This window comes from Equus caballus, chromosome 2 (assembly GCF_041296265.1).
Source record: "Equus caballus isolate H_3958 breed thoroughbred chromosome 2, TB-T2T, whole genome shotgun sequence".
In the NCBI taxonomy this organism is placed as follows: domain Eukaryota; kingdom Metazoa; phylum Chordata; class Mammalia; order Perissodactyla; family Equidae; genus Equus; species Equus caballus.
In genome coordinates this window covers 96175928-96190722 of record NC_091685.1, presented here as the reverse complement: position 1 = coordinate 96190722, position 14795 = coordinate 96175928, and the positions used below count along the sequence as shown (strand labels likewise).

The following is a 14795-nucleotide window of genomic DNA, read 5'->3' as shown; positions in this document are numbered from 1 at the left end:
TGCAAATTATCTTTTGAGAACAAATGGAGGACTAGGTACTGTTCTAGAAGCTCAGGATGTATCAGTGCTTATATAAACAAAAAGCTCTGCCTTTGGAGCGGGGAGACAGATGATAAATAATCAACATAATAAATTAAGTTGGAGCTAGAAGGTGATTGTGCTATGGGAGAAAATAGAGCAGACAGATGGGAATCGCAAGGAGGGGTGGGACTCGTGTGAAAGCCAGTTAAATCTCTAAATATGGTGCTCAAGGTGGGACGTGTAGAAGGTGACATTTGAGCGAAGCTCTGAAGGCAGAGAGGGCATTAGATAAGTGGAAATCTGGTGGAAAAGTATTCAAGAGAAAGGGAACAGCTGGCACAAATTTCTAAGGTGAGATTGCACTAGGTGTATTAGAGAAACAGTGAGAAAATCAGTGTGGGTGGAGTAAGAAATGGGGATTGAAGGAGGAGAGATTGCTGGAAGTTCAGACCATGAGGGGCTGTGTAAAGCATTTGGCTCACTCTGAGTAAAATAAGGAAGCATTAGAGAGCTTTCGTGGAAGAGTGGCATAATCTGAAGCAATGTTTTTAAAAGATCATTTGGGCTGTGTTGATGAGCAGCTAATCTTTATATGGAGCTTTATCTTCATACATAGGCTTCCTCAAAATCTCTTTTTTTTGGGCTCTTTTGTTATCTTCTTCCTCTGTAACCAGCACTTTCCCTTGATATGAAAGACTTGGAGTGTTTTATCTCTTCTCAGTTCAAGACTCCTCCTGTTCCCAGGCCTGCAAAGCTTTGGTGACCTGCTCTGCTGTGTTCTCTGCACCTGACCGACTCCTGGCTTTGTTCGTCATGGGTGGACCTCTCTAGTTTCTTTTCCCACGTGGTGCATCGTTTTTAGCCATCCAAGGCATCACCAGCTCTAAGAATAGCTACTATATCTCCGAGATTCCCATGCACGTGCCTATGGCTTTGGGAAAATTAAAAACAAAATCTTCTGCCATCTTCTCCTTTTCAACCTTTTATAGTTGTTTTTCTCAGTCACATCATCACATAAGTTAAAATTTTTTCACTTCTGGGAGACTGTGTTCATTTTAACAGAAAAACGACTGTTTCCAGTGGTGTGTCCTCTAAAATATACCTAAGTCCCATTCCAGGATGTGGGTCTTTTCTAAAGATTTTTTTTTTTTTTTTAAAGATTTTTTTTTTTCCTTTTTCTCCCCAAAGCCCCCCGGTACATAGTTGTGTATTCTTCGTTGTGGGTTCTTCTAGTTGTGGCATGTGGGACGCTGCCTCAGCGTGGTCTGATGAGCAGCGCCATGTCCGCGCCCAGGATTCGAACTGACAAAACACTGGCCCGCCTGCAGCGGAGCGCGCGAACTTAACCACTCGGCCACGGAGCCAGCCCCTTTTCTAAAGATTTTTAACTAAACCCTCAGGAGGGAGATATACCACATATAACATAGCAAAACTTCCTGAAAATTCCTCCTTCTCCAAGTTCTATAATTACAGCAGCTGCTTGGTACTCATCTCTGTATTTCCTCTTTTCCCTCTTTTCTCTTTCTTTGTCTCTCTCTGTCTTCCACTCTCTCTCCCTGTGTCTCTTTCCGGGATCATATTTTTTCCTCCTCTGCATCGCACTAGATAGGGTCTATGTAGAGAAATCCAACTCTCTCTCACCTCTCCAATTGGTCCTCACCTCTACCTCTGTGCAGCAAAACAAAGCATCTTTCCCAGGGTCTATTCTCTTTAGAAAGTGGGAGGAAGGTGAGATTATAAACATTTAGAATTTAATATGTTTTGTTCTGGTCCCATAATTTTTGTTTTTCTAATTCTAAAAGCAGCATATTTTCAATGTAAACCATAGCAAAAAGAGACACAAAAAGCCAAAAAAAGAGAGAATATTTATAATCCTGCCACCCAGGGATAACTTTAATATATTTTCTACATCTTTCGAGAACTTTTGTGTGTGTGTGTATGTATTTTTTAACAAAAATGTGTTCCTTCTATGCCTAGATTTGTAATCTTCTTATTTCACTTAATATATCATGACCAAACCCATGTCAATAAATATTTCTTTATAACAATGTTTTAATGACAATGATATCCCATTATATAAATGTGCTATTGTTTATTTAATCATCATCATACATGTAGATATTCAGATGGTATTATAGGTAATGTTTCCCCATATGTTTAATTTTTCTTTAGAGTAAATGGCTAAAATTGATATTTTAGGTCACAAGGTATTCTTGTCTTTATATTTTTTGGTGTATATTGCCACATTGTACTGACATTGATGATACCAATTCTTCCATTCTCATCACTACTCTCTCAGGCTACCTCCCCTGCTCGAAAACACTCACCAATAGGGGATATTATTTTTTAAAAAAATCATTGCAAAAAAAAAACATCATTGCAAACAGTAACATACTGCAAACAAGTTGTAGGTTATCATTGTTTTATTTTTTTATTGCTTTGATCATTAATGGCAATAAAGGTGTGTCAACACCCTGAGATTTCAACTTGGACATCCGTCTTTCTCCAGGAAAGAGTTTCTGACCCCTCCATTCTGGGTTGGCCCAGTATCTTCCCATAGAACTCTGTGCTTTGAGTGCCTTATTCTGATCACCAGTTTGCTTCTCTTTCTACTTTACTAAACTTAAGATCCATGAGGTCAGGGATCTTGCTGTCTTGCTCATCACATGCCAGTGACTGGCACATCATAGTTTCTAAACAAGAAGTTGTTAACAAAATCCCGGAAACCATGATTTTTAATAATTATTGGCTAGTATCTTCTTTCCCTTGTTAATGAAAATATATTTAACTTAACCACTTTGACAACAAAACAGTGACCTTTTTTTCTAATTTCCAGAGATTAGAAACATACATGCACATATTAACCCTGGTGAATGAACGAATGGATGGATGAATGAATGGAAGCTCTTTCCATTGTCTGTTCTATTTCTAGTCCCTTGAAATCTACCTAGCTGGCTGAGAACATATGCCTAAACTCTAGATTGAAAGTTGACTTAAAAATAAACCAAAACAAAGCAAAAACACAGGCAAAGAAGAAACTAAATGAAGGGTGTTTGATACCACAAAATGGATCATATTCTACTTTATAAGGTAATTCAAAATTGGAGTTCTACCCATGACTGGGTTTCCAGTTAATCCTTGGTTTTTCAAGTTATCTAGATACTACTTGTGGTCTGGAAGTCCTGTCCTAAATGAATAATGGGTAAAGGATGTCTGTATTGAAACTCCAGATCTTAACCTTTTTCTACTATATATACACCAGAAATTTTCAACTGAGTTTCTACCAAATTTTGTTCTAAGCCTCAGATGATTGATTATTTTATTAATATACATTTCAAATTAATTTTTGTATATAAGAATGTTATTTGGCTTAGCTAAATTAAAAATTTATTAATATTCAGACATTAATAAAGAGGTAAAGGATGTTAGTAATTTTAATATAACCATTGGGAAACCAGAGAGGTGGTCTTGGTAAAAGCCAGTTGAAATGAGTTTTGATTATTTGGACATCTAAGTTCAACTAATGGAAACTAAGTAGGAAGGGGACAGATTTAGGAAAAGATTCATAGTTATCTCTTAATTACTGGTAAAGCCACTACAAAAGGATATCTGGTTTTGTGAAAGCAGTAAAAACAATCTTTTATTAAAATTATATTTTTAAACATGATGAAGGTATATTGGGGATTGGGAGTTGAATGCAAAGTACTAAAGAGAAGAGCTTGAAATAACTTAAAAATAATGTTTTTATTTATTCCTACTCCTAAGTTACAGGCTCCTCAATGGCAAAGGTTCATGCCTAGAATGGCTATAAATAGCACAACTTCATGCTGGGTGGTTTGTTCAAGAGAGGTGGCTCTGCTCTCCTGGACATGTTTATTTTTCAAATTGACAAAGAGTAAAAGATCTTTTCTGACATTTTGCCTTGGGGGACTGGATTAAAGGTATGCCCTTGATGTTTGGTACATTTAATTAAATGTTTGGCTTGAGTTTATAAGGAACTTCTATTTATTTTAGTCAGTTCAGATTGCAATCAATATTAAAAATTCCATTAGATATTGTTGACATTAGATAAAAAAAAGTTTATCTAACAGGATAAAGCCTCTCTGTTACTAAATTTTCACTCTGCTTTGATGTACTTTTTATTTGGTAAAAGTTTTAATCTCATCATCTCTTAGTGGTTTCCTGATTTTGTAGTTTATGACTCATATAATGCTATTTAATCAGACTAATAAACTCAAGCTCATGCCCACTAAAATCTCAGCATAAACAGATTTGAATGAATGTGTTGTCTTGTCAGCACATTGCTTTCTTTGTGCAATTGCTCATATAGTTATTGTCCATTTTATTCTGTAACCTTTGAGGAGATGAGAAGAATGTCTGTGAAACTTGATTTTAATAGTTTTTAATAACATGTGAAGCCAGACTAGATTAAATAATGACAATAATAGTCATATTAATAATAATATTAACAATTAAATACAAAACCCCGTTCATTTTATACCTATTCTCTACCTGGCCCTGTGCTAAGAGTTGTATATGTATTATCTCTACAAGATAGGTATTATTTTCTCCATTTTACACGTGATTAATTGAGATTTCAGATGATTAAATAATTTCCTGAAGATTCAGAATTATTAAATGTTGGAAGCAAACATTTACTCCAAAGATCATAAGACCATAGTCCCCCCTTATCCATGGTCTCACTTTTGATGTTTTTAGTGACGTGTGGTCAACCACGGTCTGAAAATATTAAAAGGAAAATTCCAGAAAATTCCACTGTTCTGAGCAGTGTGATGAAATCCAGCACAGTCCTGCTCTGTCCTGCCTGGGACGTGAATCATCTGTTTGTCCAGTGTATCTATGCTGTATCACACCCTGCCTGTTAGGGACTCAGTAGCCAGCTGCCTCCGTTATCAGATCCATTGTTGTGATATTGCAGTGCCTGTGTTCAAGTAACCCTTAGTTTACTTAGTAATGGTTCCACAGTGCAAGAGTAGTCATGCTGGCTATTGGGATACGCCAAAGAGAAGTTGTAAAGTGCTTCCTTTAAGTGAAAAGGTGAAAGCTCTCCACTTAATAGGGAAAATATAAAAATTGTATGCTGGTTGCTAAGATCTATGGTAACTCATAGTACAGTATACTGTTATAATTGCTTATTTTATTATTAAGTGTTGTTAATCTCTTACTGTGCCTCATTTGTAAATTAAACTTTATCATAGGTATGTATGTATAGGAAAAATCATAGTATGTATAGGGTTCAGTACTGTCCCTGGGGGTCCTGGAACGTATCTCCTGTGTATAAGGGAGGGCTACTGTATTCTATTACATATGTTGTTACTGATCGTTGAATGACGTCTATACCATTAGGTGTTTTGTGTTTTACTGTATTCCTATCATGATAGAGCAGTGATTCTCAGACTTTAATGTGAAGATCTAGTTAAAATGCAGACTCTGAGGGCCGGCCAGGTAGCGCAGTGGTTAAATTCGCATGTTCTGCTTTGGCGGCCAGGGGTTTGCTGGTTCAGATCCCGGGTATGGACGTGGCACCACTTGGCAAGCCATGCTGTGGTAGGTGTCCTGCATATAAAGTGGAGGAGGATGGGCATGGATGTTAGCTCAGGACCACTCTTCCTCAGCAAAAAGAGGAGGATCGGCAGCAGTGTTTGCTCAGGGCTACTCTTCCTCAAAAAATAAATAAATAAATAAATAAAAATAACTTCCTAAATCTCTTTGGGGATGGCCGGGTGGTGCAGTGGTTAAGTGCACACGTTCCGCTTCGGAGACCTGGGGTTGGCTGGGTCAGATCCTGGGTGCTGACGTGGCACAGCTTGGCAAGCCATGCTGTGGTAGGCGTCCCACATATAAAGTAGAGGAAGATGGGCACGGATGTTAGCTCAGGGCCAGTCTTCCTCAGCAAAAAGAGGAGGATTGACATCAGTTAGCTCAGGGCTAATCTTCCTTAAAAAAAAAAAAGCAGACTCTGATTCAGTGGGTTTGGGGTTGGGGTCTGAGATCCTGCATTGCCAACCAGGTCCCAGGTGATGTCAGTATTGCTGCCCTGTGGACCACCACTCTGGGTAGCAAGCTCCAGAGCAGAGATGCCCTTCACGGTGGGGAAGGAATGTTGGGACACATTCTCATCAGACCTTCATTGGAAGCATTTAGAAGAAGTTTTCAACCTACAGAGTTTTCTTTTTTTGGAGGAATCTCATATGCCCTTCTCTGCCTTCTGAAATCAGTGCTGAAGAGAGCCACGAGTGCTGATGGGGGTGCTTGCTACATCCCTCAGATGTTTTGGGATAGAAAAGAATTGAAAATGACTGACCCAGCCAGTTCAGAAGCTGCAATGCTAAAAGCCAGTTTGAGGCTGAGGTGACAGCGTTGATGCTCAGGCAGAGGAGAAAGGAAACATAAAGAGAGGGAACTGAGTTAGAGAAAGAAGAGAGGTGGGAGGAGAAAGGTGAGAGAAATTGGAGGAAAATAGGCAATTGCATATGGCAGCGAGTGGTAGGATGGCACCAGAAGATTGCCAGAAAGAGCCAGTCTCATATCACTACAGAGCATAATTTGAGGAAGCGCCTCATCTTAAAAATACCACTTTCTTCATTTTGTCACGGGGCCTCGGATTATAGATTTGATTCAGAGCAACCTCTAAGCTGGTACAATATGTCAATTAGCCTCCCCTATCCACTAGCAATTTCAGGGTAAATATTTTGACCTGGGTAAAAAACAGTCTTTCACCTTCATTTTAATCTGTGACGTAACTGTTCCAGAGCGATCTCGTCTTTATAATCTGCTTAATGTGTTTGTGTAATTGGACAGAGTGAAATGAAATGGGGGTAGTCAAATTCCATTAGTTACTTTGTCCCTGAGAAGTGTGTTGTGTGCACGTGTGCATGTTAACACACGCACGTGTGTGCACAAACACGTACACGTCACTTTTCATCTTGTATCAGTGGACTGTTGCAAAATGAAAGCTACCTTTTTTTTTTAGTTGTGTTTTAAACAAATACAGGCATTGCATTTATAATTCCTTGTTTGCAAAGACAAGTAGGTGAAAATGCCTTGTCCCGGTTATGGAGGTAGATGACAGATGAAAATATAGAGGGCACTGGGTAGCTTATGAAATACAAATGTTATTGGAAGTTTGTTATTGCTTCTGCAAACACTCCATAAAGTAATGCCTTACGGGAGATTCTGCTAATAAAGATCGTAACAAGGGCAACTTTGGGTCAAAAATACCATTACTTGAACATAATAATAAAGACATGAACCCACATTTTGACAGTCACTGCAGAGGTTCTCATTTCAAAATGTGACAAGCCGACAGCAACTGTCCCAAACTTTTTTGATCCAAGCCTTCTCAAGTTATCTCCTGGTAATGTGCTCTCATATGGAACAGCTAATTAAAACACTGAAACTCACTGAAACAACCAGTGAGGATTTTATGTTACTGTATCTCTGACGAGAGTTTTCTAATCTTTGCAAATGTGTTAACTCTCAACAACTCCTTGGTATGTATGGTTCCATCTGGATGGAATCTGTGCAATCTATCTCAAAATTTTAAAGAGTTTTCCCAGATTATTGACTCATTAATTTCTATGTTTTCAACCTGCAATCTATGCCAGTTTCCTCCTTGAGAAATTGCAAGAATTTGTTTTTTCAGCCTGGAAGTTTATATGAGAAGTACACAGAATTTTAGTCCCAGTTATTTCACTATTGATTGTTGCCCTGCACCTTATGACTTTGTGGAGAAAACTAGCAGGAGTGACAAAAGACAGTTTGCAGCATTTATTGATATTTACAGAACCTTTGACTTCATGGTCAGTAAACATTATGGTCTAAGCTTCACGAACTTCTAACTGAACGTGAGTTACTCATGCTTCTCCAGGAGCTGCATCTTAATAGCGTTAGCTAGTTAGGATCAGGCCTGAACCTCTCATGAAGGATCAGAGATTGATTTAGTACCCTTTTCTTCTAAATTTGATTCTAAATGACTTGCTTTGGGGTCAGTTGGATGCATGTCCACCACTATACAGAATTAAAAATATGAGTACTCTATCATCTTCTGTATAGATGGTGGCAAAGTTTGATTTCTACCAAACCATAAAGGACTTAAGATGCAACCAGTTTTTCCACTGCACTATAGTGTCTGAAAAAATGCTTTTGAGATAAACTATTTTAGAGTTTGAATCACGTTTTTTGGGTGTATGTACTCCAGAATATATACTTTGTTTTTATCTGTCAGCTCTATATTGCTTGTATTGCTGGTCATCTTATGAAGTCCATCCATCACATTGCATTCTCTGTAAGGATAAAATTTCCTGACCAGGTTTATTATTTGACTTAAATTATAAATTTTGTCCTAATGGATTGAATTATCATAATTTTAAACTATTATGGTTGTGTACTCTTTAATTCTATCCTTGAGTGGTAAAAGATAATCAATTCTGGTTTAGTAATAGTCTATTAAACACATAAAAATTAGGGTGAAGTTAGCCTATTACTATTAGCTACTAGTGTAAATTATTGGCTAGTTAGTGTTATTACTGATTTTATTCATAGTTTTCTGCCTTAATAGCTATAAACAATTTTATTTAAAATTCCTTAATTTGAAAAATTCCATTTGGGATGTTTTCTATGACGTTTTCCTCATTTTTCTAGAGAATATGTTCGTCAGAAGAAATTCAGGAGCTTATATTTCTGCACTAATATTGGGCCTGGCCAAAGTTTTCCATTTAAATAGCGATTAATTTTTTCTTTCTGCCCCAATATGAAAATGGGAGAGCAGTTCTTTTGCTCTGATTAAACAAGGGCAATTTAATTCTTAAAACAAACAAACAAGCATTCCTATGAACTTGGAGAACTTCAATTCATTGTGCCATTACTGATGAGTAAAATATATATGAAATAAGAGATATAAGCCAGTAAGCTCCCATTATAAATAGCTAAGTCTGAATTGGATCTTCATAAAACATTTCTGACTTTTTTCTCACTTCTTACAAAAAAGAAATCATCTTCCCCTGTGCTTTCCTATAATTATTTCAAAGATATGTATTCGCTCAAAATAAAGGCATATGGAATCAGAAAGCCATAACTTTTAAATCTTTAATTGAAATAAGAAAGCATTATCTTTTAAAATAAATATCATAATGTCAATGTGGACCATTAAAGAAACTTCTTTGGGTTTTAAAGCAGTAATTTGGGAATGGCAGCCCAGCTTCTCGAGCAAGCTACCACAAAGGGACAAGTGATTTTCCTAAAGCCTTTACAATGCTCTAAGCCGGTTTTGATCCACGCCAGAAGCTGAGGGACAGGTTTCTCTGTGAGCCCAGTTCTGTCTCAGGGGCATGGGAACTGGAGAAAGCATAAAACACAATCTCAGTTCCAAAGGAGTTTCCAACTGCAGTGGAAAGTCAGGATCAACACACACACAAAGATTTTATACAACCCGGGTCCACTTTAGGAAAAAGAATAAAAAGCTACAAATACCAAATTGGGAGCAAAAGTGAGCACTTACAACCAGAAAAGAAAATTCTGATGAATTACTGGAACTTTGGCTACCTAGGTGCCTTTCTTCGGAGAACTTTCTAAGCAGTTTACCAGGACTACTTACATGGAAGTGCTTCCTGAGTGCAGCCAGGCTCTCCCGCCCTCCCTGAAACATTCTGCAGCTCCAGAGATTCCCAGCTCTCATGGAGGCCTGCGCCAGTGAGGGGCTCTGGGGTCTCAGCTTCCCCGTGCATCTGATTCTGCATACACCTGGTTTTTAAATGGCCATTAAGAAAACTAAAAGACACCAGTAGCACCAAGGAATGTGGTAAACATTCAGAAAATACTGTATTTGGAATTCTTTTTGCATCCGTCTATTTTTAAACCTGAAGAGTGAAGGTGTAGAATGAAGAGGCTGGACAATTTTTCTTCTTTGCAATGTCTACCACTTGGGTCTCCAGTGCAATGAGGTGATTCAGAGCAGGAGGAGGCTCATGTGGATGTTGATTTCCTTAGCCAAGAATAAGCACCCCTTTGGGCATCCAGGAATGTAGCAGACCAGGCAGAGCGGGTCTTCCCCTCATATATAAAGTTGAACTCTCCAAATAGACTCCAATGGAGTTTACCTATTTCTTATTTCCCATGGACCCCATATGTGAAATCCCTACATTTATTCCTTCATCTGGTATTTGCTTTTTTTCTCTCTCTCTCTCTTTTTGTTTTCCTGAGGAAGATTCGCCCTGAGCTAACATCTGTTGCCAATCTTCCTTTTTTCTTGAGCAAGACTTGCCCTAAACTAACATGTGTGCCAACCTTCCTCTATTTTGTATGTGGGTCACTGTCAGAGCATTGCTCCTGGCGAGTGGTGTAGGTCCATGTCTGGGAAGTGAACCCAGGCCGCCTAAAGGAGCATGCCAAACTTAACCACTAGGCCATGGGACCGGGCCCATCTGGTATTTATTAAGCACCTTTTATATGCCACATACTGCTTTCCCTGCTGGAACTGAGTAATGCAGACAACAGAGGAAGTCACCTCTCTTACAAAGACACAGATATATCATGTGTCATGTGGTGAGTGCCAAAAGGAAAAATAGAGGACAAAGGATGACAAGGTCTAGGGGAAACAAGGAGAGCTTCTCTTTAAGGTGACAATCAAATGAAAGCATAAGCAGGAGCCTATGGTGGAAGAGCATTCCAGTCAAAGGGATCAGAAAGCACAGAGGCCTGAGGATGGGCTACACTCAGGATGTCAGAAGTACAGTGAGGAGGCCCCTGTGGCTGGGCTGGAGAGGGGGAAGAGAAGAGGCCAAGAGGTTAGAGAGGTAGCTAGGAACAAGACTATGTAGGGCCTTGTAGGTCATGATCAGGAACTGGGAGGGGCTGAACAGAGGGGTAACATGATCTGCCCCGGGCTTCAAAAGGGTCACACTGACTGCTGTGTAGGAGCAAGGAGCCCAGCGAGGAGGCCAGGACTAGAGTCCAGGTGAGAGAGAGTGGAAGCTTAGAGGAGGGTTTGGCTAGTTGGGAATGTTAAGAATTGATTGGATTCTGCGTTCTCTGACATAGTGCCTGGAATCCCAGCTCCAAGGAGACTTACAAATTTTCCAGGAGGTTAATTGAAGGAACCCCACTGTCTGCTACACTAGTATTTATCCAAGCGCAGTGTAGGCCAGCTGCACCAGAAGCCCCTGTGGCTTCTGTTAAAATGAAGATTTCCTGGCTTTGCCCCAGACCTCTATGGAATCTCTGGCAAAGAGGCCCAGGAATATGAGATTTTAACAACTCTTCTTGTGATTCCTACCCAGGAGAAACTTTGCATCACTGCCTGGGCCTTACAGAAGAGTTGAGCCCTTACGACGGCTCGCGCTTTGTGAGACATTTCCAGCCCACACTTTAAACCCCCGAAGGCTGGAATTGAGGACATATTGTGACTTTAATAGTGACAATTATCAAAGCTCATTGTTTTTGCCTAAACTCTTCATATGGGCTGCCTCCAGCAAGCTGTCACGTTTCAGCCTTATCAGGGGTTTCACAAAACTTTCTGTCATTTTCAGATTGATTTTCATAATACTGAACCTTCTGGGTAAACTTGATTTTTCACTTTAGGTAAGAGATTATAAATACTAACAAATGGACTTAGAATTTTCTGAAGTGTGTATCTATATGAGCCCAGTGTGAAGCCGTATGTTTAAGAGATGAGAAAGGAGATCTGGCAGAGCTCTCTTTCGGCTATTTCCCTTCCTTATATGTTAGTAAGGAATCCTCCCTATTACAAACTTGACTTCCAAACTAGAAAATGATACTTTGAGATGAGGCAGTGAGAAATGAAGCATGAAATAATAGCTACTAATTTTTGTGTGTGTTTCTTGCTTCTTTTCTCTTTCCTGCCTTTATCGCTTCATACTTAATTATTTTTACAGATAAGAGAGAATATTAACTCTGTTTACTCTAAAGTCTTTTGCCATTGTACGCACTTGTGTTGTAGTCAGAATATGACCATCATTTTGTATTCTGTGTTTTTCCATAGTGTCATACACACAGGATGTGTATTATGTTAGTCCCTGAAATTACAATTCTTAATGGCTTTATAGTGAAGCTTTGTAATACTGTGGTGTACTTCATATAAACATTTCTTACCACTCACCACTAGTATGTGAGTTTTTCCAGTTTCACATTATATACAATGAAATATGACACTGTTCTAAACATCTTTATATAAATGACCTTATTTTCTTTGGGGCTATTTTCTTAAAAAATTTTCCCAAATCTATGATTACTAGACTAACATATAATAAGAATTTTTTTTTAAAAACCTGTAACCTTGCCAGATTGTTTCCCAGAAAACTTGAATTGATATTCCAGGCCATGCCATGGGTAATATTTCCTCTTCATCATAGCAATATAAAATTTAAGCACTTTTAATTTTTGCCAGTTTAATAGATGGAACTTCCCCTATTATTTAAATCTTTTCATCTTTTCTGTGGTTAAAATAGGATACAGTACTTATAAAATTGGGACATGAATTTAGGGCAGAGTCAGAGTGACAGCTTTCCTACAAATGGCTCTCTGGCTCATCAATGTTACTGTTCAGTCTCTTTGGCCCATTTTGCAAGACATCCTGACCAAATGAAAGTTCTGGATACTCGGTGATCCTGTTGCTTTGTAGAGAAGTTCTGCTGCTGGGCAGAAGAGGGCACTGTTTGTTTGTACCAAGGCGGAACAAACCTGTCTGACCCATTTAGGGAGAATGATCGCTGCCAGAAACAGCCCTTCACACTGGGGTCCGAGTACCACTGTGGTGGAGGCCGCAGCTCCATCCATGCCTGACAAAACCTGTTAAGCGTGCAGTTTGCTATTATTCACTTTGCTCTACGGAGTTTTAGCTGCCTAGAGGGAGACCACCGGAGTCACTTACATTGCTGACACCAAGGCCTTGGCACCCAGGCCAGTGCCTATGGCAAGATGGAGTAGGTTTGCCCCAGAAGACACCAGCCCCGCTTTGATACCTGCAAGGCTCTGGGAAACCACGAGGTTAATTAGAGTTTGATGAGTTGTGAAGGCCAGGAATTTGGAGAGGCTGGAATAGCATCTAGACTGGGAGCGTAAGGACCTTTTTGTTAAAATTGGGAAGTGCTACCCAAGATGTTCAGGCCCGTCATATTTCTGCATTTCTTCTTTTTTATCCTTCCTTTAAAAAAGCCACATAGGAAATGGACAAGTGCATTATTATTACAAAAGCTTACATTAGAGTGCTGAGCAATCCTTAAACCCGGCCCTCTGCCTCCTTGCTCCACTCACACTGCCTTCCTTGAAGGCCACCGCTGATCATAGTTTGAGAATTTTGTGGGCGTTTACACACACAGGTTCACATACACGTGTATCCTTTTTCTAAAAAAGTGGATTCTTACCATACATACTATCCTGAAATTAGTTACTTTTTCACTTAACCATAAGACTTACCACTGTTTTCCTAGGAGTTCAAACAGGTCTACTTTATTCTGCATAACGACCTATAATATGAATTACCATGAATTAATTAACCATTATACTAACGGGAGTCATTTGCTTTGTTTTCAATTTTTCACTATTACAAATAAAGCAAAGCTAATGTCCTTGTGTTTATAATTTTGTGCACAGACTTAGGTGTTTCTGTGCAATGAATGCTAGATGTAAAATTGCAGGGTCAAATTTTATGTGCATTCAAAATTTTAATAGATATGGTCATATTGCCCTCCAAATGGGAGCATATAACTTCTTCAGGCTATTGATATGTGCAGTTTTCAGACTGTTTGACAGCACTAAACAGAAGAAAGTCTTGAAAGAATTTTGAGGGCTGGCCCGGTGGTGCAGCAGTTAAGTTCGCACATTCGGCTTCTCGGCGGCCCGGGGTTCACCAGTTCGGATCCCGGGTGTGGACACGGCACTGCTTGGCAAACACCATGCTGTGGTAGGCATCCCACATATAAAGTAGAGGAAGATGGGCATGGATGTGAGCTCAGGGCCAGTCTTCCTTAGCAAAAAGAGGAGGATTGGCAGTAGTTAGCTCAGGGCTAATCTTCCTCAAAAAAAAAAAGAAAAGAAAGAATTTCATAGGCCCAAATTTGAGTGTGCCCTTAGATTACTCTATTTGCACAGTTGCATTTGCTTAACTCCAATTAGATCATTATAAAATCTTTCCTAAATGAGATTCTTGGGGCTGGCATGAAGACCTTGCAAGCTGTGATGGCCCTCTGTCATGTTTTTCTCAGATCTGGACAGAGGATTAGGATAAAGGAAAGAGCAAAGTGTCTTCTTGAGCTCCAGGAGAGGTGGGGGAATGCTCGACCCACTCGGGAGGGTCATGGACAGCATGTCTTACTGGAGATTCTTTGTAACTGATTCAGCTCTCAATCTCCTTTTGTCCCTGGACTGTCTACTCTGCCCTTAGACTCGATTGTGTTACCCCTCTGCTTAAAACTTTCCAATGGGTCCCCCATGTAATTGGAATAAAATACAAAGTCCCCACTTTGTCTCATTAGGCCCTTCTCTACTCTGATGGGCTCTTCTATACTCTGACCTCTGGCCCTGTGACCTCATCTCCTACTCTGCCCTCTTGGTCCTCTCTGCTCCACCCACACTGGTCTTATTCTGGCCTGAAACACACCAAGCTGAGGGGGGCTTGAAGTAGATGCCCCGGAGGACTCTGAAATGTGCTCTCTGCCTTGTGTGGCCTGATAAAGTTAAAAGGAACTACACTGGGTCTGTTGGGGTCAGGAATTTTAAAGAACAATATAAGGGCTGTC

The 14795-nt window shown here is 39.6% G+C and overlaps 1 long non-coding RNA gene across 2 annotated transcripts in view; it reads left to right on the top strand.

Moving 5' to 3' along the window:
• Positions 1–3819: 3819 nt before the first annotated feature.
• LOC102150924 (uncharacterized) overlaps positions 3820–14795 on the top strand; it is a 59030-nt gene continuing 48054 nt past the window's right edge. The window contains exon 1 of one of the 2 annotated variants that reach the window (XR_011435070.1): positions 3820–3962. This is a non-coding gene — a long non-coding RNA (uncharacterized lncRNA). The remainder of the gene's footprint in view (positions 3963–14795) is intronic. The other variant, XR_289915.3, reaches the window with a different exon arrangement.